The 24,382-nt window shown below is 38.1% G+C and overlaps 1 protein-coding gene and 1 pseudogene across 1 annotated transcript in view; both read left to right on the forward strand.

Annotated features, from left to right (window-relative positions):
* Positions 1–24,382, forward strand: part of GLG1 (golgi glycoprotein 1) — a 104,660-nt gene that overhangs the window by 28,196 nt on the left and 52,082 nt on the right. The window lies entirely within an intron of this gene.
* LOC129075114 (polyadenylate-binding protein 4-like) lies at positions 7,616–13,278 on the forward strand (annotated as a pseudogene).

The following is a 24,382-nucleotide window of genomic DNA, read 5'->3' on the forward strand; positions in this document are numbered from 1 at the left end:
CTCCAGAAAAATAACTAAACAGAGATAACCAACCTATCAGATGAAGAGTTCAAAACACATGCAGAGTATCAGCATGATCAGAGAATTCATTGAGTACAGCAACAGCATAAAGGAAGAAATGAAGATTACCCTAAGTGAAATAAAGAAAAATCAACAGGGAGCCAACAGTGAAGGGAAGGAAGCCGGGATTCAAATCAATGATTAGGAACATGAGGAAGAAAAAAAGCATTTAACCAGAACAGAAAGAAGAAACAAGAATTCAAAAAAAACAAACAACAAATGCTAAAAAACAAGGATAGCACAAGACGACTACTGGATATCTCCAGTGTGCCAACATCCAAATCATAGGGATGGCAGAAGAAGAAGAGGAAGAACAAGAAATTGAAAATTTGTTTGAAAAAATAATGAAAGGAAACTTCCCTAGTTTGGTAAAGGAAATAGACATGCAAGTCCAGAAAGCACAGAGAGTCCCAAACAAGTTGGACCCAAAGAGGACCACACCAAGACACATCATAATTAAAATGCCAGAGGTTAAAGATAAAGAAAGAATCTTAAAAACAGCAAGAGAGAAGTAGAGAGTTACCTACAAAGGAGTTCCCATAAGACAATCAGCTCATTTCTCAAAAGAAAACTTTGCAGTCAAGAAAGGACTGGCAAGAAGTATTCAAAGTAATGAAAATCAAGGACCTACAATCCAGATTACTCTATCGAGTAAAGCTGTCATTTAGAATGGAAAGGCAGATAAAGTGATTCCCAGACAAGGTAAAGCTAAAAGAGGTCATCATCACCAAACCATTATTATATGAAATGTTAAAGGGAAAAAGAAGATCAAAACTGTGAACAATAAAATTCACAGCTATCAACAACTGGATCTAAAAAACAAACAAACAAACAACCAGAACAGTAACAGAATCATAGATATGGAGGTCATTTGGAGGGTTAATCAGCTGGGAGGAGTAAGGGGAAGAATGGGAGAAAATGTGCAGGGATTAAGGGGCATAAATTGGTAGGTACAAAATTGAAAGGGGGCTATTAAGAACAGTATAGGAAATGAAGCCAAAGAACTTATAATACATGACCCATGGACAGGAACTAAGGGAGGGGATTGCTGGTTGGAGGGGGGGAAGGAGGAAAAATTGGGACAACTATAATAGCATAATCAATAAAATATATTTTTTTTAAAAAGTCTTACCTCAACTTTATTTTGAAGGTAGCTGAATCTAGTTATTTTAGGGTTCAATATTTTTACAGTTAGCTATTTTTCTAAGCTACCTTTTACATATTTGGCAAAGCAATTATAATTTGACATTCTTCAGTTTAAATCTACAGGTGAAATATAAATGGATATCCTCTAATTACTTTGTTTCCTAACTGTTTTTTCTTCCACTAAAAACAAATCTTTTTTACCCTGTTATTTTCTATTACATTCACGCACTTCTATAGCTAAGGAAATGACCATTTTTCTTAATACTTAGTAAGTGGCTTTCTCTGCCACTCTTTTTAAGAATGTGGTTTACTGTGTTTGTCTGGACCACATAAGCTAAGGATTAAAGTATTTAAGTATTATAGGAAGATCTGTTATTTTGGTAATTTACAGTAGGCTGTTGCTCTGATTCTTGGTTCTTGAGGTTAGCTGTTTCAAATGAGATAAGCCTTTTCGTGAGCAGCAAACACATGTTTTAGTGACAGAAGGTGAATCAAATTGGTCTGATGGTAAATGAATGCCTAAATTCAACACCGATGTTCTACTGTATCTTGCTATATACTGTACACCGATGTTTTTGGCCCAAACTTTCAGTGAAAAAATCTTTGATTTTAAGTTTTTAATTCAATTTTTTATTTACTTACAGTTAGATACTTGTTTTTTGTACTATAAAGGAATTTTAGTATTTCTTTTTGAACGTATTATGGTATAAGAAGTTTTATATAACAAGCAATTACAAAACGCAAGAACAGATACAAGGTATTTCAGGTACTACCCATCCGTATTTTTCCCCTCAAAAATTTGGGCAAAAAAGTGTGCATTATATATGACAAAATATGGTGCACTTTGCACAGTGAATGTCTAAGATCATTATCAGCCAAGATAGTGACTACAAAGTCAAACTGGAATTACTCCAAGCATTAAATAATTCAGAATTCTTTGAATTGCAAAATTCAGCATATTAATATTTACCAGTCCATAAACATTTACCACATTTTTACATCAATGATCTAGCTTCTTTGTTATGAAAACAAGAGCAAGTTCTCTCCCTATACTTGTCTTTTTGTTTAGTGCACTTTTTAAATTTGCTTTCTCTGTTGACTCTTGCACTCTTGTATATAGTAATTGTAGCAGCAGCTACTACAGATCAACAGCCACAGTCACCTCTATTTTGGTTGGTTTCGTTTTAGACCAATCTCTGTGATGACAAGCATAGTGAGTTCTTTCCAGGGCTACTTAAAGTCATCAGCTTTTGGACCTTCCAGAGAGACAGGAATTTTATTTGTAATAGTTCCACAAAACTCCCATTTGATTTTTTGTGCTGTGAGATCATCGTTGAAATCCCCCTTGGGGTTTTTGCATACTATGGCTGCAGCCGGGGACCTGTTAATAGAATTTATTTAATACTGAGATATAAACTCAGCTTGCCATCTACCCATTAAAAAAACAGATTAGACTTCAAATGAGTAGGTGAAAATTTAGTAACTCTTTTAGGCCTTATTGAAAAATGTGATTTATGAGACTGACAAATCTCATTGAGATTAGGTGATATAGTATATGAAAGTGTGTTATTTTTGCAAAAAAACTAGACAGATGTTGCTGTTAAATGAGCTTTGGAACTAAACAGGCCCATTTGCCAGAGTATGGAATAATTAGCTTTAATGTTTCAAAAGTATGTTCCTTTTTCCCGTAAATCTTTAAATTTGGGTGGTTTTATTGCATTTAGCATAGAGTGTACATAATACCACTGGATTTCTTTACAAGAAAAAAGACCTAGTTACTGTGTTATTATTGCAACTCTAAATGAACATGGGCTATGTTGAAGAGTAGTAATATTCTAATGTTGTTTGCTTATTTTTCACCTTTGTTTTATCAGTGTGAGAGTTAAGTAAAAGTACATGTTCTTCACTTTATTTAGGAGTTAGGATTCCTTTGTAGGAACCAAAAGTCCTATCCAAACTAGCTTAAACGGAAAAGAGAATTTGTTTCATGTAACTATAAACTGGCTTCGGACTTAGCCAGATACTTAGGGCTCAGCCTCGTTAGCTAGACTGGTTTCTCCTTAACACCTGCTTTTGTCTGTCTGCTTTCACAGCCTCCATGTGGTGGCAAGGTGGCCAAAGTACCTCTTATCCCCACTCCTCCATTTGTGCCAGCGTTAATTTGCAAACATTTGATTGTTTTTCACTCAGTCCCTGAACCATTTAGGGATGTTGTATGTGTATGACTGGAGTCATTTGCTGTACCCCTGTCTCAAGAATGAAGTCCCCCCTGAAGCACTTGAACTAAAAGTAAGACTAGGAGTAAACTTTGTCTCTTGGGAGAGACAAAAAGTTAATCATATGGAGTAGGGTTTCAGTATAGGAAGCAGTGACCTTTATCTTTGGGAGTTTTACTTTCAAGGTGACCCAAATCAAGAACAGTCTATATCCTAAGAAACTCTTAAGATTTTTTTTTTAAGATATTTTAAAACTTATTTTTAGAGAGAGGGGAAAGGAGGGAGAGAGGGAGAGAAACATCAGCATATGGTTGCCTCTCATGCGCCCCTTCCTGGGGACCTGGCCTGCAACCCAGGCATATGCCCTGCATGGGAATTGAACTGGCAACCCTTTGGTTCGCAGGCCAGCATTCGATCCACTGAGCCACACCAGCCAGGGCAGAAACTCTTAAGGTTTTTTTTTTATGGGCAGCTGATGATTGGCAGCTCATTGTGACAGTGTGCCCCTCATGTATCACATCTTGGGCAGAGATTTTTGGTGAAACATCAAATCACCCAGGTGACTCAGCCCCTCTACAGCCCAGATTTGGCGCCCTGTGACTTCTGGCTTTTCCCAAAACTAAAATCACCTTTGAAATAAAAGAGATTTCAGACTGTGGATGAGATTCAGGAAAATATACTGGGGCAGCTGATGGCGATTGGCAGAACTGTGTGAGGCCCCAAGGTGCCTATTTTGAAGGGGACTGAGGTGTCATTGTCCTGTGTGCAGTGTTTCTTTTATCTTGTATCTTCTTCAATCAATGTCTCTATTTTTCATAAAAATAAAATAAAAGAAACTCTAAAGTTTTTTAATTTACTTCTTTCATTAGAGTACAGACATACCTGTCAATTCGTTCATTTCTCATTCTAAAGAGCTGGCATTGCAAACTTCACTGAAATAACTGTGAGCCAGGCTAGAGCCAGGGGAGAGGTTTACAGCACAGGTAACCCAACTTACTGTGTTCCTTCCACCAAAAAACAAGACAAAGAGACCTCTCCCTCTCTCCCCTGCCCCGCCCCCGTCCCTTCCCTCTACCTCCCCTTTTTTTCTGTCTCTGTTGTCCAAGAGGCCAGTGCCCATGTTTCAGAACCTGAACCATAGGTCCCAGCTATTAGTCCTCATCGGGTAACCTTGAGAACTTTATAAATCTGAAATTTTGTTTTGCTGATTTAAACAATTTTCAAACTCTATGCAATCATATCTCCCTATATTAAAAATAATTTTAAACCTTATCTAGACAGAAATGCTATTAGCATTCTCTAAAAGCAAAGAAAAATAAATGACATTTGAGAAACTCACATTTTATTTCCTCAAGAAAGTAAGATGTGCCCCCTACCTTTTGACACTGTACTACCATTCTTTATTTTCTATGTTAAATAGTTGGAAAAGCTATACCATAATATCTCCCACTCGCATATCTAGAGATAGGAGTGGACTTTTATGTTAGAGCATATGTAATTTAAGTCAAGTTTTTTTCCTATAAGAAGTTCAAAACCACCAAAAATTTCTCCTAGTAAAAAATGTTTAACTTTCTAATAAAGAACTTCTAGTATTGAAAGTCAAATTTTATAAAATGATGAAATAATCAATAGATTTTTATTGTTGCTTGTTTCTACCATCTTGCTTTTCTCCTACTGGATTGTTTTTGCTTTCCTGTAGTAAAAGCAAAAGGGATTTTTTTGTGTGGTTTAGGAGTTTCGAATTAACTCTTACTGTATTATAATATGAAGTAGGTGAATTATCACCAGCTTATCATTGTCCCTGTATGAATTAGTGACTATTTTTTTCCCACAGCAATTTAATCATTGCTGAGCCATTGGCCAACCTATATTCAGAAATGAGAGCACATTTTAATAATTAGCTCAAGGGAAACTTAACATTAATCTGCTGCCAACCCAAATGTTTTGGAATATCTGATGTTCCAAAGCAAAATACAAATATGAGTTTGTATATTCCAAACCAAGGTCCTTAGTTAGCAGAAATAAGTAAGAGAAATCCTGGGAATCATCCTGGTTCTTGCCATTGAAGGAGGAGCTAGCAGATTTTTTTTTTTCCCCATCCTCTGGAGTCCGTGAAATTTTGCTCTTGCTACACTCTATTACAGAAACAAATGAACACACATTGATTAACAGTTGTCTTGGTGTTATGTCTGATTATTTGACACAGAAACACAAAAATAGTTGCAAATCATTCTTTAGAGAATGGAATCACAGCCCTGGCTGGTGTGACTCAGTGGAATGAACACTGGCCTGCAAACCAAAAGGTTGCAGGTTCGGCTCCTGGTCAAGGCAGGTGCCTTGGTTGCAGGCCAGGTTGCCAGTTGGGGGCATGCGAGGGGCAACTGATTGATGAGTCTCTTGTGCATCGATTTTAAATAAATAAAATATTTTTTAAAAAATGGAATCACATTTTAAATATGCTGATAGAGTTAATTTAAAGGACACTTGCACTAAGTTTAAACTTTTGTTTTTTTCCTCTGTTCCACAACAGTACAAATCTTTTCACAGTACGAATAATTGATCTATGTTATCTCAGTCTGGAACAAAGCCACTAAACCAAGACAAGATTATGATTTGGGGAATTTGGGGACCTGATCCAGTTTGCAAAGAAGGAAAAACTGCAATTTGTGAACTTTTTTAAAACCACCACAGCGGTCGTTTGATCAGTTTGTGAGAGTAGCCCGTCTAGTTGGTATTTCCAAACAAGCTGTAACTGATTTTTTAAAGTTTTTATTGATGGTTTTTTCCATTTCACCACAAAAATTTTATAAAATAAACTGAAGGAAGTTACATCTTTTTATATTAGCATCTCATTTTTATTTGGGTATCTATCAGTAGGCCCACTGTTGAGCAAAGAGCTAGTTAATCACAAACAATGATGTCATTGAATTTGCAAGTTGAGAAAACGAATGTTAATAAGATGTATCCGTTAAAAGATAATTTCATTCATACACTTTACCAAAGTTCCTGTCTGTTACTTAGTTCTTTCTTGACTGTTTATTTTCATCATGATTTAATTAATTAATATTGAGAAAAGTGTAGGAGTCGCAACCCATTTATTGAAGAAATTCTGTCTTAAAATCATTTTGGAACAAAGTGGGATTTAAGTAATACTGAAAAATTGTACAAATTGTTTTATTTCCCCCAAGACTGATGAATGCAACAGTATTTCCCAAGTATCTCCTGTAGATGACTATTTGGTGTTGTGCCTGGTTCTTAAAGACTTCTGTCAGAGATTTACCAGTGTTGTAAACCATGTTGCTATGGTTAAGAATATTGGATGCATATGCTTTGGTTGAGGGTTTTTAATAATGCCATAATAAATCTAGATTGGGAATTTGTAGGGCGAATATGATAACCTAGATTAGTCATTTTTATCTTTATATATGTGAGACATTAAGAGATGGCTAACTTCTATTAAGTGCTATTTACCAAATTATGAAATTTGAATATGTATTGGAAACTCAGCTTTTAGCAACCACAGGAATACCAAATAATGGCAAAGTATACTGGAGTTGAAACTGCTATGGAGTCTATACCTATTTTAAAGAATATTCCAGAAAATTGCCATTTACCTAATAATGTTGAACTATGTCAATGTAAGAAACATCCAAACCTGATAGAGAATTTTTGTGAGTTTATTTGAGCCAAACTGACAACATATGCTGGGGAGCAAGATCGCAAACGCTCCAGACAATAACAGTTTTGCAGGGGTTTTTTGTACATTTGAAAGTCATGAGGAAACGTAAGGAGGCTTACATGAAGGTGGGGGAGAGCAAGGCAGGGTGAACCCATTCCAGGGTGCCCTGCCTCTCACAAAATCCCAAGGCTGCCGCCAGCTTCCCAGCTATTGAAGTTTGGGAAGCAAGTGTCCTTTCTCTTGTGAGGCTAAACAGAATTCAGCCTCTCATTTAACCAGCAAAGAATTAATTCATATTCTTAGTAAGCAACCCAAAAAAAAGGTGACATTAAACACAGCAACCCATTTTTTTTTTCCTTTCCCTGGGTTATCTCAACTCTGCCCAGCTCGAAGATTTTCTAAGAACAATTCAAATAAAGTCATGGTCCTGATACTTAAAACAAGGAGGCTTGGAATTCCAAGGGAAAACCCAGCCAAGTTCCCCTGATGCAAAGTGGGGAGTTGGTAGGGCACAATGGGCCCTTGCTGGTACCGGCACCAGATCCAGGTCCTCAGGGTGGTCCTGCATGGCCTTCTCCAGAATCCTGCCACGCTGTACCAAGTAAATGCCAACTTAAGAAACATCCAAACTTGTAGAAAATGTTTATAAGACTGTATTGAGCCCAAACGGACAACCATGGTTGGGAAGCAAGATCTCAAATGCTGCAAGAATAACAGCTTGCAGTTTCTTCTGTGCGATTGGAGTGAAGGAGGGAATTTAACAAAGATTACAGGAAGGTGGGAAAAAGCAAGGTGTGTATTGGATTACAGGAGTATTAACAAGATTACGTGCTCTCTTGAGCATGGTTACGCCTTCAAGGGGTATTATTTTTGGCATTTGAAAGATGTGTTAACCTAGATGCACAAGAACAATGGACAGGGCTTGCTTAAAACCATTCACTAAAGAAGTTACAGGTCTGTGGCATGACTGTGCAACATGACCTGCCCAGTTAGGAATTTATGATTTATTAAAACTCCCTTTTTTTAATCCAACAAATTGTTTAACACTGAGTTAGTATAGGTGAATCTGAGGGTTGATGTCACAAAGAGTGTTTTGTTCGAGGTAAATTATGCTCAGAAACTGAAATTGTCTTTGCCAATAATTTGTTTAACACAGGTTCACTGTGGGAATTATAATTTATGATAATTCACAAGCCAGTAGCATATGGGATAATGTCTGTTAATAAACCAATAAATAAATAACATACTCTAAATGATAGATTAATGATACCATTGTTCTAGGCAAAAGGGAGATGAAAGAAATAAGGCTCAAATTTAGTTGAGGTGTACCTTCCCACAGATTGGTTCTTGGTAGAATCAGTCCTTGCAGCTAAAAGCTGTACTGGCTGCTGGCTTAGGTCTCTTGCCTTCTGGGGCACATAACAAGTGACAGCATCAGTGTTAACCGTCAAGGTGAGTTGCTCCAAAGGTTATTACTGCAGGGACCTTTATACGGCTTGCACCACTGCCTAAAAGTAGTAACTTTGCCAAGGCTAGAACAGATGTCTCTTTTCTTCCAATAATAATCTGTATTTAGCATATTTTTTTCCCTTCTATCAAAGGCCCAAGTGCTTTTACCTCAGTCGTTCTTAAACCTGAGCATCTATCAAATCATCTGGAAGCTTTGTTAGAACACAGATTTCGGTAGGTTAAGTGTGGGGCTTCAAGAATTAGCAGATGCTGATATTAATGCACTTTGAGAACCACAGGAGCTTGTGTGTTTCTACATATTTGTATTGGCCAGCCCAAAGCCCTGTTGAGATTACAATTTACCTTACTCTAGGTAATTTGTGTTTCTTGTTAGGAAGTTATTGGGTGGGCAGGAAAATGGAGTTCTCGCCTGTGATTTTAGATTGAACTTAATGCTTAAAATTTTCTTGCTTTATATGAAGCAGTTCATACAATGCATTTTGCCAGCTCAGCGCAAACTGAAAGCGGTCTTTTTAAAGATCTTATTTATTTTTAGCAAGAGAGGAAGAGAGGGAGAACGAGAGGGAGAAAAACATTGATGTGAGAGAGAAACATCAATCTATAGGACTGAACCCACAACCCAGGCACACGCATGCCCTGACCGGAAACCGAACCGGCCACCTTTTGCTTTGCGGAACAACGCCCAACCAACTGAGCCACATTTGTCAGGGCTAAAAAGCTATTTTTATTACCTATAGTCATTAACCTGATTCAGGAAAAAGGAGCAGGCTGAGGCGGAAAGGCTGGCATTCAGACAAGAATAGAAGCTCAAATATTGCTTTTTTAAAACAGCTTCAATATAGCATTTGAAATTATTGTTTTTAGAATCCTGGTCCTAGGTACTCAAAGCTAGGCTAAAGAGTTTGTCTGTTAGGTTCAACATGAATATTTCCAAGATTGCTCTAACTTCAGACATCATATCAGCTAATAAGAATAGTTGGAGGTGTGTCACTATGCAGGAACTTTGAGAAGTGGCTAGAGAGAAATGTAGAATTCATCACAGTAATGAACTGTCATTCATCTTCTCATATCTACTGCCCATGTTTGATTTTATCAAGAGATAGTATCCCAAAGGCTGTTTTTATACATTGTACCTTTATATTTATAGTATAACTATAAAGAGATTTTATTTAAATCCTTGAAAATTTTTTCTCAGAATTGTTGCCAAGTTTATTCATCTCTTGACTTTTGAGCCTTTTTCTTATCTCAGAGATTGAGAACTGTTACAGAATCCTTGAATTATAAAAGCACAACCTTTTTGAAACCTTAAAATTAAAAAAATAAAAACTTTTTTAAATTTAGAAAATTTATATGTTTTAAATATGGGATTGATCACATTTCATGGCCCAAAATCACATATTTGATTTTTGGCATCTTCTGTCCCGCTCATGCCATTGAAACCAGCACCATATGGTATGACTGTTGTTACACTAGGAAGCCCACGCCCTTGGAGACATTGCGTGACATAAAGCAGAGCCACTGCTTCCCATATGCTTAACCTTTTAAGTCAAAATATTGACCAAGATGCGTTAAGATTTTAGGACATCACAGACAGTATCCTATCTGTTGAGTCTTAACAGCTTTTTCCTACCAGCTTTTAACATTTAGCCACATTGTGAAAAGACATACTCAGAACTTCATGGAATCTCTTACCAGCTTGAGAAAGAAGCTTTTGAATGAGTGTTACAAGAAAAGAAAGTATGTACCTTTGAGAATGCAGTCAGTCAGTATTTTAGGGTCCCTTAACTGCTAGCACCCCTCCACCACTGTACCCTCTTTTTTTTTTTAACTCGATTGTTTTTAGAGAGAGGGGAAGAAAGAGAAACATCAGCTTTTATTATTCCACTTATTATGCATCCATTAGTTAATTCTTACATGCGCCCTGACTGGAGATCATACCTGCAACCTTGACATATCAGGATGATGCTCTAACTAACTGGCTACCCAGCCAGGACTGCGCTCTCTTCATAATAATCTTTTCTTCTCCTACTTAACCAAATATCCTGAAGGACAAGAATTTGCAAATACTGATCTTAGGTGTTGGTATAAGTACTGGAAGATAGGCTGAAATTTGTGATGGAAAGAGTTTAGAGCATGACAAGTAAAAGGGACTAATGGCTGTTCTCCCACTTCTGTGTATTTTGTCCTTTGTCAGAATAGATGTATTATGTTTTCCAGATAACTGCATTCTGCCTGTTCTTCGTTTTATGCTAGAGCAGCCATTTAGTTCATTGTGACCTTCGTCCAAATGTTTTTCAAACTTATAAAATTACTGTTAAGATTTTCCAATACAAAATTAGCTAATTCTCCTGAAAATAAAGGCACATAGGTAGGTACTGTTTATCAGATACATTATGTTTATTAGCTTTTATGGGGAAGGATGAAACTTTTTCTCTACCATTCTGGATTCTTTCAGCTGGTCTGATAATCAGACAGACAGGAGACAGGTGTAAATGGAGTGGTGGCTCGCACCACCGCCTCTCTCCGCCCAGCATTGCCACAGCGTCCTCCACTTTCGGGCCCAGTAGCCTGAAGAAAAACATTTAAAAAAAGCAAAATAAAACCTGAAAATGCTTTAAAATCTGGAAAAAAAGAAAGAAAAAGTGAATCCTCTTCAGAGAACCCACAGGGAAGTCGCTTTTACACACTTGAGGCTGGCCTGTCTGCACCAAAACATTTCAGAGTCCATCGGTCTCAATCCATCGGTCCACTGATGAGCTGCGGTGGCCTCCACGCGCCTCCTCTGCAGCTGCGCAGTGCTCGGCGTGGCAGCCCTGCGCCCTCCTCACTCACCTGTCCCCTGGGCTGACCCAGTTGGTACTGACACGTACTTTATTTTGCTCTTCTCCTGGCTGCTGTAATCTTAAACTGCTAGGAGCCCAAGGCCTGTTGGGCCTATATTTATAGAGATTGTGTGCTCCACAGGCCTTGTGGGCAGTATTTGGTTGCTTCCTGAAGAATTTCTTTAATTTGGAGGGGAGTCCCCATTTTATTTATTTATTTATTTATTTATTTATTTATTTATTTATTTGGAAATTTGGAGGTTTAGACCAGGATAGCAGAAAATTACAAACCCCCAGGGAGAGCCATATTGAATTTGAGAGCCTTCCGTCTGCCGTCTTGCAGTCTTGAACAAGCCGTCCAGAGCCCCTCTGCCACCCCCTCTCTGTAAGCGCGCTCCAGCCTCTCTCAGCTTCACCCTGCCACCTGTGAGCACAGTGCCGAGAAAAGCCCCCTTTGCCCTGTGCGGTCCCTTATAAGAAGTCCTCCTGGTGGGATCAGGGATCAGGCGGTGGGGAATGGTGAGATAAACACCGCATCCAGCAGCTACCCCATGGCCTCTGGGTGTGTGCGTGACCTGCACTGTCACCAAGGCCATGCAGTATGAAAAGTTCAGTCCTGCAGAGCCAGTGGCGTCCTACCGGATCTGCCGAGATCGGATCACCCGCAGCTCCCCAGATTAATGCAGGGTCACTCTGCACTGATGTGGAGAAGGACTTGAATACCGTGAACTTTGATGTGATTAAGGAAAGCACATCCCCATCCTGTGGCCTCAGAGGGATCTGTGTTTGAGAAAATCTGATGCGTGAAACGTCTTCATCAAGAACATGCACACTGCTGTAGATAAGAAGGCATTTTGTGTTACTTCTTCTGCTTTTTGGAACATTGTCCTGTAAGGTGGTATGTGATGACAGTAGCTGTAAGAGCTATGTCTTTATCCACTTGGAGATCGGAGAGGCTGCCCACAGGGCCACGGAGAGGATGAACAGGACGCTCTTCGATGACCGCAACATGTTTGTGGGCATATTCAAGTCTTAAAAGAGCAGGAAGCCGAGTTCAGAGCCAAAGCCAAGGAGTTCACCAAGGGGTATATCAAAAACTTGGGGAAAGAGGTGGATGATGAGAGTCTGAAAGAGCTGTTCAACCAGTTTGATAAGACCCTGAGTGCCAAGGTGATGGCAGATCCCAGTGGGGAATCCAAAGACTTTGACTTTATGAGTTACTAAAAACATGAAGATTCTAATAAGGCTATGGAAAAGATAATTGGAAAAGAAATCAGTGTCAGGGTCACTTTTTTAGGCCGTATACAGAATAAAGTAGAGTGGCGGGCTGAGTTAAATGGAAATTTGAACAGCTGAAATGAGAGAGAATTAGTTGACATTAAGGAGTGAGTCTCTACATTAAGAACTTGGATGATACCATTGATAATGATAATTTAAGGAAAGAGTTTTCTCCTCTCGGATCCATCACCAGTGCTAAGGTAAGGTTGGAGGATGGGAGAAGCAAAGGGTTGGCTTTGTCTGCTTCTCATCTCCTAAAGAGGCGACCAAAGCAGTCGCTGAGATGAGTGGATGCCTTGTGGGCTCCAAGTCACTGTCTATCACCCTGGCCCAAAGGAAGGAAAAAAGAAAGGATCTGCATCCCTGACCAACCAGGATATGCAGTGGGTAGCTGGAATGAGGGCACTCCCTGCCGGCGCCATCTTAAATCATTTCCAACCTGCACCCGCTGGCTGCTTTGTGCCAGCAGTTACACAGGCTCAGGGAAGACCCCCGTGTTACACACCCAAAGTTAGCACAGATGAGGCCAAATCCAAGCCAGTAGGAAGGTTGGAGACCTCAAAGCTTCCAGTGAATGACAGGTGCTATATGCCAGCCTGAGTCTTGTCCCGCTCTTTGCCATCTGGATCCAACTGGTAGTGCTCTGGATCTGTGTGGCCTCCCTGCTACTGCTCAGAGTTGATGTGCCCACAGCTGTGCAGAATTTAGTGCCTTCGTGCTGCTGTTGTACTAAAAGTAAGCCTCCAGTGTCTGCAGCCCTCACCCTGCCTTGTCATACAGCCTCTGCAGGCACCCCCGCCTACAACCCATGTGCAGAGGCAAATGCTGGGAGAACTTTTGTTCCTGCTCATCCAAACCATGCACTTGAACCTGGCCAGAAAGATTATGGGAATGCTGTTGGAGAGTGACAACACTGAGCTGCTGCGCATGCCAGAGTCCCAAGTCTCTCCGCTCTAAGGTGGATAACGCTGTGGCGGCTCTACTGGCACATCACATCAAGAAAGAAGCTGCCCAGAAGGTGGGGCTCTGTTGCTGCTACTACCTCTTAAATAAGGAAAAACCGAGGCAAAAGCCAAATAACTCCGTGGGAATTCAGCTCAAAGCTTGAAGGCTTCCTAGCTTGCCCTATGGACCTCAACACTAAGAACCATAAATTGCAAATTTAATAGGTATTTTGTATCAAAAGGTCAATTATAAAGCATCTAGAATTTTTCAACTAATAGACAGTATTCTCTGGGTTCTGTTATGGACCAGACTGTGTTAACTTTTTCTTTTTCTATTGTGAGTTTTGTTTTTTTTCCCCCAGAACTTGGTTTTATTGATGTATCCAAGGCTTAAGTTTCTCAATAAAGAAAAAAGTCTTCATTTAAAAAAAGGAATAATGTCCTCATAAGATAACTAGGCTTGAACTTCATTCAGAAGTTCTCTTTTTTTCCTTCAGATATAATTTATTGGTGTTTATTTGTGATGAGCAGTTTCTCTTGGGGGAACTGGACCTAAAATAAATAATGACGATGAATTCCTTTAGAGGTATGCAGGGGAACTCCAGAAGTGTTGATTTTTTTCCTTTAAAGATTTTATTGAGAATTGAATGTGGGAGGTGGGGGTGGGTAGGGTAGAGGAGGGTAATGGGGGGAAAATAGGGACAACTGTAACTGAACAATTAAAAAATTATATTAAAAAATATTTTACTTATTTTTAGAAGAGGGGACAGGAGGCAGAAGAGAGGGAGAGAAATAATGACGTGAGAGAGAAATGTGATCAGCTGCCTCCTACGAACCCACAACTGGGGCCTGGCCCAAAACCCAGGCCTGTGCCATGACCAGGAATCAAACCAGCAACCTTTCCGTTGGTTTGCTAGGTGACGCCCAACCCACTAAGCCACACCAGTGGGGCCAGAAATGCCATTCTTCATCATCCTTTTCTTCCCCATCCTAGTTCTTTTTCATCAAGAAACCAGAATAATGGACTTAATATTCTAAGACTAGTGCTTTTTTTATATCCTTATTTAGTAACTTCTTGTCCTATCAACTTGAAGTCATTGCACAGTTTGTTTTAGTCTTACTTTGGGACCATGTTAGGTAATTAATGTTAAATTTTAATTGTCCAAAAAACAGACCAGAAAGGACAAATTGGGGAGAAACTATTTCATTGTGACCCCAGTGACTGACACTTCGCCTTTGGGAACCTGGAGATCAGATAGAATTTCTGTCGGCCGCATAACAGATGTGTGTAAGAATGCCAGTGTGTGTGCCCAGTATTGTGGTAGCCCAACCTGTGATTGCTGCCTTCCAGGAACTTGTAACTTAAAAAGAAGAAAAATTTTGCCCAGAGAATGTTGGGTTCTTGTGATCAACCAAGAATTTATTTCATTAAGATTCTAATATTTTCAGGAAGAATTTCAAGACAGATATAACTTGGGTCCCAGTTTGTGTCAACAGAATTATTTGTACCATTGCCAGCTCTGTGACTTCATGGCTGCACCAAATAAGAATTAATTAAGATTTGAAATTCTTCCTCACTTTCAGATTGAATAAGGTGTCCCTTGGCGGATATTTTTAGAATGGCAGAGCTGCTAAAGGGCTTGCTGTGAGTCAGATTCTCATTCAGAAGCTGATTTTGAATATCGACTTTCAGACTTTTCATTTTTTATTCTGAATTAATTCTGTTCTGAAAACCCAAGTTTAAGCTGTCATCCATGGATTAAATAAATTCTTTATATGTATCACAAGAATACAACTTTTGGTATCAGAGACAATTTAAATGATTCCTCTATTTGGAAGTGGATATTTTTCACAGATGTAAACTGTTATAAGTTGATAATTATGGTATTGGAATTGTCAAAGGGGTTCACAAAGATGTGGCTCCAATTTTTTTTAGAAAGGTTTGAAAAAAATGTGTTTTTCTCTTTTCACCATAGTTCAAATTCAAAACATTCTAATGGCAGAGGACAGGATTAATGATTGACTTCTCCCTAATCTTTCCATGAGTTAACTGGTAGAATAGGAATCAGAATTAACAATTGTATAATCTTACCCAGTGAGTTTTTTTCTTCATTATGCAAAAAAAAAAAAAAAAAAACTATGAAGAAAATTTGAATTCTGTCATAAATGGAAACTGTAGCCTTAAGCCAATGCACAGATGCAAGACACTTTTGTTGTATCTGATCTATTTTGGTGGCAGTTATGTAAGCCCTATGTACTTAATCTTAAATTCTAAGGCGATGGTGATTAGTCATCTTTGGAAAAAGAATCTGCTATTTGTTTTTTCTGTTTTTGTTTTTCTGATATTTTTAGAGAGGAGTATAATTATATTAAATAAACTAGTGGTGAAACAGGGAACAAGCAGAGAAGGTAACATATTCATAGGCATTGTTTTATTTTTAATTGGGTACTACCACCTCCAAGGGAGCAGGAGAACAACAACAACAACAACAACAAAAGACCCCATAAAAATGTAGACATTTTTAATGGCCTCAAAACGAACTAATAAAAGCCACTTTAAACCAGGGAAGTCAACTTCCTTGTACACTGTTTCTTTGTTCTGAAAACAGGGACAATTTTAGTAAGCAGTTGAATAAATTACTTTGTAAGTCATGGATATTTGAAATCATTTGTTCAGTGTCAAGCCCTTTAGTAAGGAAGTACTAATGTATTTACTTCTTTTTCTCTTCAAACTTTATTAACTTGTTCTTAGGCCAGATATACCCCATATTATTTTATGTTTTAAAATGCGTATTTGGTAGTTTTTAAAAATAGTTTAAAAATTAAAGTTCTGGCTAAGGTTTTTTTAAAAAGTAAGTTAATTAAATAAGTATTCTAAAATACCTCCATGTGAGTTATGTCCTAAATTTTTATTTTAAAAATCTGTCATGAATCACATAAATTGACTTGTGTATAAGCTTCTGAATTTATTAATGGCATAGCTAGCCACCCATATTAGAAATGTTGTAAGAGTTTTCACCAGACAATGACTCAGAGTAGACATATACATATGTACAGTACTTTTTACAACCTAAGTGTGCATATTAAATGTCTTCGAATGTCGCATTTCGTGGACTTTATGTAGTATATATTACAGAGAGTGTCTCACATAAATGCTCGAAAGTTTTCTTCTTGCATGCCAGGGTGACTATAAGGAACAAATTGACATAAACAAGAGATAAGTTCCTAGAGCATTTTATCACCCTTATAATGAAATCACATTCAGTGAAACAATATTATTTGAGGACCTGCTGTATGGTCTTTTTGATGAATTTCGTATAAAACATTTTATAAATGTTAAGCCACTTAAGACTGAATAATAATAATGCCACTCTTACAACACGTGCACCAAAACTGACTTTACCCAGGCAACTGGATAATGGAAAACAGGCCTTTTATCCCTGTATAGCTGTGTGCCTGCCATAGCTGGAAGCCAAATTCTTAGACCTGTCCAAGATTGTTTCCCTTGAGGCTAAAGGGGAATCTGGCCAAGCATTTGATAGAATGCTTGACTCTGTTTCTTTTCCTCATAAATTAGGTAACAATTCTTCCCACCAGCACCAAACTGGATAGATTTTTATGTTGATTCCTAGGGAGAAAAAAATGAGCTCTGGGAGGTAACTTTTGCCTCCCTGCTGATAGTAGGCTTTCATGAGGGGGATTTAATCGCAGAGAAATTCATTCATTCACATTGGGGAAATGAGGCAGAGTCTTTGCAAAGCCATAAATGGATTTTAAAACTCTCGTTCTTACCAAACAGTTCTGTGTGTCTTGAATATTGGGCAGTCCCAAATGGGAAATTGATGGAAAGGTTAACTGATCTCTCTGTGAAAAGAAATAATCCCTGAACATTTCTTTTGAGGATGACCTGCCTCCTACAGTTTATAGGCACCTCTATTTCTAATTTATAATTGTAAAATAGGGAGGAAAATGGGGAAAGAGTTCACAGTATTTCTTAAAGAAAATTATATGTTTTTGTAAGTTACATTTTTTGGTAAACTTGAAGATTTGTAAAACCATAATCGAATGTGTGTCCATTAACCATATGTAATGGTGACGTTTTTATTTAGTAACTAGATTACAGTAGTCCCCCATTATCCATGGCTTTGCTTTCCAAGGTTTCAGTTACCTGCGAACAGCTATGGCTTGAAACTATTAAATAGAAAATTCCAGAAATAACGTAAGTTTTAAATTGCATGCCATTCTGACCTGAGTAGGGTGATGAAATCTCATGCTGTCCCACGTTGTCCACCCAGATGTAAATCATTCCTTTGTTCCACATAGCCACACTGTATATGCTACTTGCCTGTTAGTCACATTGGTTATCTGACCAACCATCATGGTATTGCTGTGCTTGTGTTTAAGTAACCCTTATTTTACTTAATAATAGACCTAAAGTGTAAGAGAAGTGATGCTGGCAATTCAGATATGCCAAAGAGAAGCCATAAAGTGCTTTCTTTAAGCAAAAAGTTGAGTATAGTACAGTAAGACATTTTGAGAGAGAGAGAGACCACATTCACATAACTTTAATTATAGTATATTGTTTTATGTTAAGGTATTGTTGTTAATCTCTTAGCTGTACCTAATTTATAAAATCGTATGTATGTATGTATATATAGGGGAAAAAGCAACGTGTATAGGGTTTGGAACTATTCATGGCTTCAGGCATCCACTGGGGGTCTTGAAACATACCCTCCATGGAAGAAAGTCGACTACTGTATTATATTTTTATTCAGCATTTCCTGCTTTGAGCACAGAAAATGATAAGTTATATTAATTTTGAGTATTTCCATTTGGACAGTTTAACCAGGTTTTAGAGTTTTCTTAAAAGTAAGATGTAATTTAACTTCTCAAAGTAAACTTGGGGGTATAACATCGTCATGGATATGGGTCATCTTTCATGAGTCAAGAGTTGCTCAGTCTTTTTTATTTGGTCAGTCATTAAGTCCAGTAATTAGCCAGATTGCTTTGTGTTCTCATATTTTCAGAATAGGTATGTAATTTCCGTGAATATGAATGAATTAGTACTTGACAAAGCTGAAAGTCTTACCAGTATTTATATGTTTAAGTAAGTATGCTATCTGAACCAGAACAGCACTGTTTGCTAATTCCCACTGTTGTACAAGCCCCCACATCCCTGTAGTTTTTTAGAATTAAAGGATATTAGGGTATTTTCATTTTATTTTTTAAATTTTATTTATTGATTTTTAGAGAGGAAGAGAGAGAGAAACATCAATTCGTTGTTCCACTTACTTATGTACTCATTGGTTGACTCTTGTGTGTGACCTGACTGGGGATCAAACCTGCAACCTTGGCATGTTTGGGATGATGCTCTAACCACCTGAGCCACCTGGCTAGGGCAGAGGTTATTTTCATTTTCATGGTACAAGACAGGTAGGTCTTGACCTCAACATAGCTCCATCCCTGCCCTACATTTATGTGAGACTATCTAAGAACCAGGGATGAATGGGCCCTAATATTTGGAGGTCTTTCCTATTATCTTTTACCTTTTTAAAACTCAACACATTCCTGTAGAAGCAACAGTACTTTATTCTTGGCATTGAATTTTCGGGCTGCTCCCCTGAACTATGCCTAAAGTAGTGTCCCCAGACTGGGAGGAATATGACAATGGCAGGAAGCCCCTCTGCATCTACTACTTTGTACAGCCATTTGATCCTAGTGCTGGACTGTCAGAGAAATTGCCCATGAGGCCCTGGCATTGGTTCTGTGTAATTGATGCTGCCAAACATACCCACAAGTTTTGTAACACAAAAGATGAGACTATCTTTGGAGCCCTGAAGGCATTCAAAGACATTAGAGAAAGAAGTGTGCAAGGTGTGGACTGTCCCTTTCCTACCAGTCCCAACAGAGGAGTGCTCTTGTGACCTTCTTTGTGAATGAAGCAGTAGTCAGGGTTTTGGGAAAATGGATATACAATATATACTCAGAAACAAGGGCCTCCTGGCCCTGGCTGGGTAGCTTGCTTACTTAGAGCAACATCTCAATACACCAAGGTTGTGGGTTTGATCTCTGGTCAGGGCACATAGAAGAATCAACCAATGAATGCGTAAGTGGAAGAACAAATTGATGTGTTTCTCTCTCTCTCTCTCTCTCTCTCTCTGTAAAATTAATAAATAAAATTCTTTTTTAAAAAAAAGAGCCTCCGAGGAAGGTAATGATGACTAAACAGACTAAACAGACTAAAGACACAGACAAGTTGAGCCCTGTCACCGTGTCTACTATTGATGAAGAAGAGAAGAGGACTCTGAGAAATTGCTGACTTGTATGCACAGAATGCCAAAGTGATTGAATAATAGCTGGAGCTCACGGGCTTGAGCAAGATGAGTCTGCAAGAGCTGGCTGAGCTGGAAACCAAGAAAGCGAAGATGAAGCAGACCTGGACTGACAACCATGTCAAATGATCAGGACCTTTCCTTGAACCCAGACCAGAGGCAAACATTTAGATCAAGAGGAAAAAGAAATTTTCCTTGACTACATGGGCTGGTTCCTACCTTTATGCCCCAGCAGAAGGCTTTACATTGCTTCCTGTTATCTTCAGTGAGGTATTTGAGTCCATCTGACCTGCTTTCCAGAGATGGATTTTTAGAAACCTTTCTGTATTTAGGGCTTCTGTATTATTTTTGTCCATTTAGTATAAACTTCTTGAGCCTTTAGAAACTCTATGAATAGACCAGTACTTGAGTGTTTCTAGTTTCTGGAGTAGCTGTTCTTATTCCTCCTTCAAAGTTAATAATATAAAGAAGATGTAACTATACAGCATTTCTCAGCTATTACCCCACCACCCACTGGGGAAGTCCATAGGTAAATAACAGTAAATTAAATCATCACTGTCTACACTGTGTTTAATATAACATTAATTTGCATTATTAGAAACCATTATTGAACCAGTGTTAATATTTTGTTAAAACTTCGTAGTTATTCCAGCACCTATTAGGAGATACCAGATATGTATCCATAAACCTAAGAATGGTCACCATAGGGTTTCTCACTGGCTCACTCAAGCCTCTGCCTTCTACCCAGAAAGCACGTTCCAACTCACAGCCCCCGCCCCCTTGTCTTCCTCAACATACACACAGCATGACAGCATCAAATTACAACTTCCTTTTAAGGCCCAACTCAAATATACCCTCCTCCATGAGGCTTTCTGATTTCCTTTCTGTCACCCTACTCATGGGGGAGGGGGTACTTTTTCATTCTTTAAAATAGAGGCCTTCCCCCTCTCACCACAAACTCCACATTCAACTTTGTATGATGGTTGGTACAGACTTGTGTTTTATCTCCTTACCATACTAATTTACTTGAGAGCTAGTATCTGTAATCTCTTTCTCATACCTTTTTAAAATCTCCTACTGGACTTGTACAGTAAGTCCATTTTGAAAAAATGGATGAATGTTAAAACAGTCATACGAAAGAACAACTCTACAGCGAATCAGAACACTGTTGGAGGGCACGAAGCCTATGTTGATCGCTGTCCCTTTGGAAAAACAATGCTTAGCAGCTGTCCCTCGGCACAAATAAGAAAAATTAATTCTGAGCCCAGAATAAGGCACTAAGAGGAATTTAATTATGAATCTAAGAGTTAAGATTCAGTTTATACTTGCTCAGGGAAAGTTTATCAACACTAAAAGCCTGGGTTTCTCTAACATTACTAACTATATTATATTGAGTTTGCTTTCTTGGTGGGCAGTAGGTAGGTGGTTTTGGCCAAGTTAGTAAATGGATTACTTAGTGTAGTTTACTGATTAATGTAGCTTCCTGGGTTCTTAATGAATAAACTCCGAGAAGAATTTACTTACTACTGCAGCAGAACACCTCTAATCAGAAGGAGGCATCCAGTTGTTGCCCAGCCTTCAGATTTTTGCAGAGCCGTGAAAACATTGATACAAATGACATTTTTTGTTTGTTTTCTCCCACGTGATTAATAAACAGAGTCTGTTGTCACTTAATTTAGTACCGGGGTGATCTGATGGCTAGTTCAACTTTAGTCGATGTAACTGTAGAATGTTCCACGTTTTAGACACAGTCCAACCCTCAAGCATTTTTGTTTCAGAAACTGGGACAACTTCCAAGGTTTGTGAATCCTTTAATATTTCCTTCCAGACTCATTAACTCAGCCCCTTCACGTTGGGGAAATCATAGTTCCAGGCTTGTACTTTCTGTAAAAACCATCCTCTTAAATGAATGTGATGGTTGAACATTCAGACTCAAGCTTTTAAGTTCTTTTTTTCTGAAACCTCTTTGCTATGACTTTGACCAGCAGAGAATGATTAAGATGAAGAAAGGAACCAAAATCATAATATGCAAATTACCAGCATTAAAAAGATGTGGAACTCCATAAATACTCCTACTTTATAGACTCATAAAGCTAGAAAGGATCTCGTCCATTTTAGACCAGTGTTCCTAATCTTTTCTTGTCTGTAGATCTTTCTGAGATCATAACAGCTGTGGATTCTCTTGTCAGAAAAATGTACTCAACATACAGAAGTTTATATTTAGATTTAATACATTCTCATTCCTAAAGTATGTTCATGGATTCTAGGTAGAAGAAATCCCTGTTTTAGTCTAAAACTTGTCCGCGGGTCTGCAGAAGTGGCCCACCCAGAATCACACTGCTTCTCTAGTTAACTGCTTCTTACAGTCTACTGTTCTTCCACCATTCTGCTTCTTTCCTTAAAACCAATTCTTAAAGGAAGGGCTAGGGGTTTTAAGTCTAAGATCAACTGTTTCAGCTTTGGCTACCCAACTAGGAGATTAAAGTGCAGTAATACCCAAAACATTTAAATGATTGATTTAGAAAAGCCAAACTAAGCAAAGTTTTTTATAACTTGCTGTGATTATTCAAGGGCTAATCAAAGATCCCTAGTTGATCTAATTATTCCATCAGTTTCTTACCTGGGCTGCCTACATCTAAATTCATCATATATCTGTCAAACAAATCTCTCTAGAGCAGTGATTTTCAACCTTTTCCATCTCATGGCACACATAAACTAATTGCTAAAGTTGTGTAGCACACCAAAAAAAATAAATGTTTTGTCAAGCTGGAAAAAAAAATAGGTATAATTTTGATGCATTCACACTAGGCTGCTACTGTTGTATTGCCTGTTGTCATTTTTTTAATTTGGCAATCTAGGAGAAAAGAGATCAGTGCCCCTGACTAAATAGTCAGCTATTGCATGTTTTACAAATTCTTATGGCATGCCAATTGAAATCTATTTATTCTCTCTACCTCTCTTTTTCTTGTGCCTCCCAAAGGCCCCTTCTCTCATCGCTATGCTTAACCTGACCTACCAAGCCTTTTGGAAGAGGTGTCAAGCTGACAGCATCACAATAAGCATATGTTGCCACTTACTGTCATTATTTAAATCCAATTTTGTTGTCTTCTAGGAATGTGCCTAGAAGACACATTACTTGGTTTCTCTGTAGTTCAGTATCTTCATCTGTAAAATGAACACATTACATTTATCTTACAGTTCATCATGTTGTAAGGAATAAATGTAGCACCGAGAGCTCAGTTAAGAGGCAGCTTTCTCTGTTTCCTGCGACACACATCACATTCTTTATTGGAGTTAGACGAATGTTTCCCAAAACTCAGTGCTTATCTCCTTTGCAGTGTTATTGTTGTGTCATTTATTCAGCATTGACTAAGTTCCTTCTCTATTTTAGTCACTGTGTCTGTCGGGTTGGGGGATATATGTCGTGTTCTCTTTCTTTTTCCTCTATCATAGTTTCTTTATTGATACTAACATATGCAACCTCAGCAGTCTCTTTTACAAAATTTGATCATCAAATTAACGGAAAATTATTTATGAAGCTTTTTATAAAATTTTATCCTCCCAGTTTTTCATTGTTAAAATGACAACTATTTTATTTCCAATGAAGAAACAGTTAATGTAAGGAACACTTCTTTTCAAAGTCCAGATTTCAATCTCCAGAGTGATAGAGAGCAGCTAAAATGTGACAAAGCTGAGCTTCTGATTTGATGCTGCCACAGGCTAGAAGCCACCACTTCACCTCTGACTTCAAGGGGTGGAGGTAAAGCCTCCAAAGTGGTGAGAAGAAAAGTTTTAGCTCTTCATCCTCTATCTTGATTATGTTGTTATCTTTTGAAAAAATCATTAAGCACATGCCTAGTAGATAATGTAGTTATTTATAATATAGTAATTATTTTAATATAAACATAAAAATAAAACTATAACTTAAGGGTGAGTTTTTGTTTATGTTTAAAAAAAGGTTCTATTTTATTTCTGAGCCCTGGGGGATCATCCGAGCTGCATCCTCTTTGGAAATCATTCTTCTGTCTAATCCTGTAGATGCAGCTCAAGTCCCTACTCCTGCCTACTGTCTTGATTGCACAATTTTATCTCTGAAACTGGACTGTAAACTACCCCAGGTTAGGGATGTCTTATCTTCTGTATTCCACAACAATGCTGAGCACACTTTTGTGTACATTATTCAGTACCGTGTGTCCTTGTTGGTTCATTTCTTGGGATCATTTCAGAGTATTTTCAATGATTGTTAACAAAAGAGAAAAACATTCTTAGCCCTATTCTACCTTAGCAGTTGGGTTTTATTCCTCATATTATTCTTCTTATAAGAGTAAAGATAATCAAGTCTAACTCCATTTACAATTTTAAGGAAATAGATATACTGTGTCTAATGAAGCGATTTGATTGGGACATCGTGGGAAAGGTGCAATCTGAGAACCAC

The sequence above is a fragment of the Pteronotus mesoamericanus genome, unplaced genomic scaffold (assembly GCF_021234165.1).
Source record: "Pteronotus mesoamericanus isolate MK-2021 breed Mesoamerican mustached bat unplaced genomic scaffold, CSHL_Meso_final contig_52, whole genome shotgun sequence".
Classification (NCBI taxonomy): domain Eukaryota; kingdom Metazoa; phylum Chordata; class Mammalia; order Chiroptera; family Mormoopidae; genus Pteronotus; species Pteronotus mesoamericanus.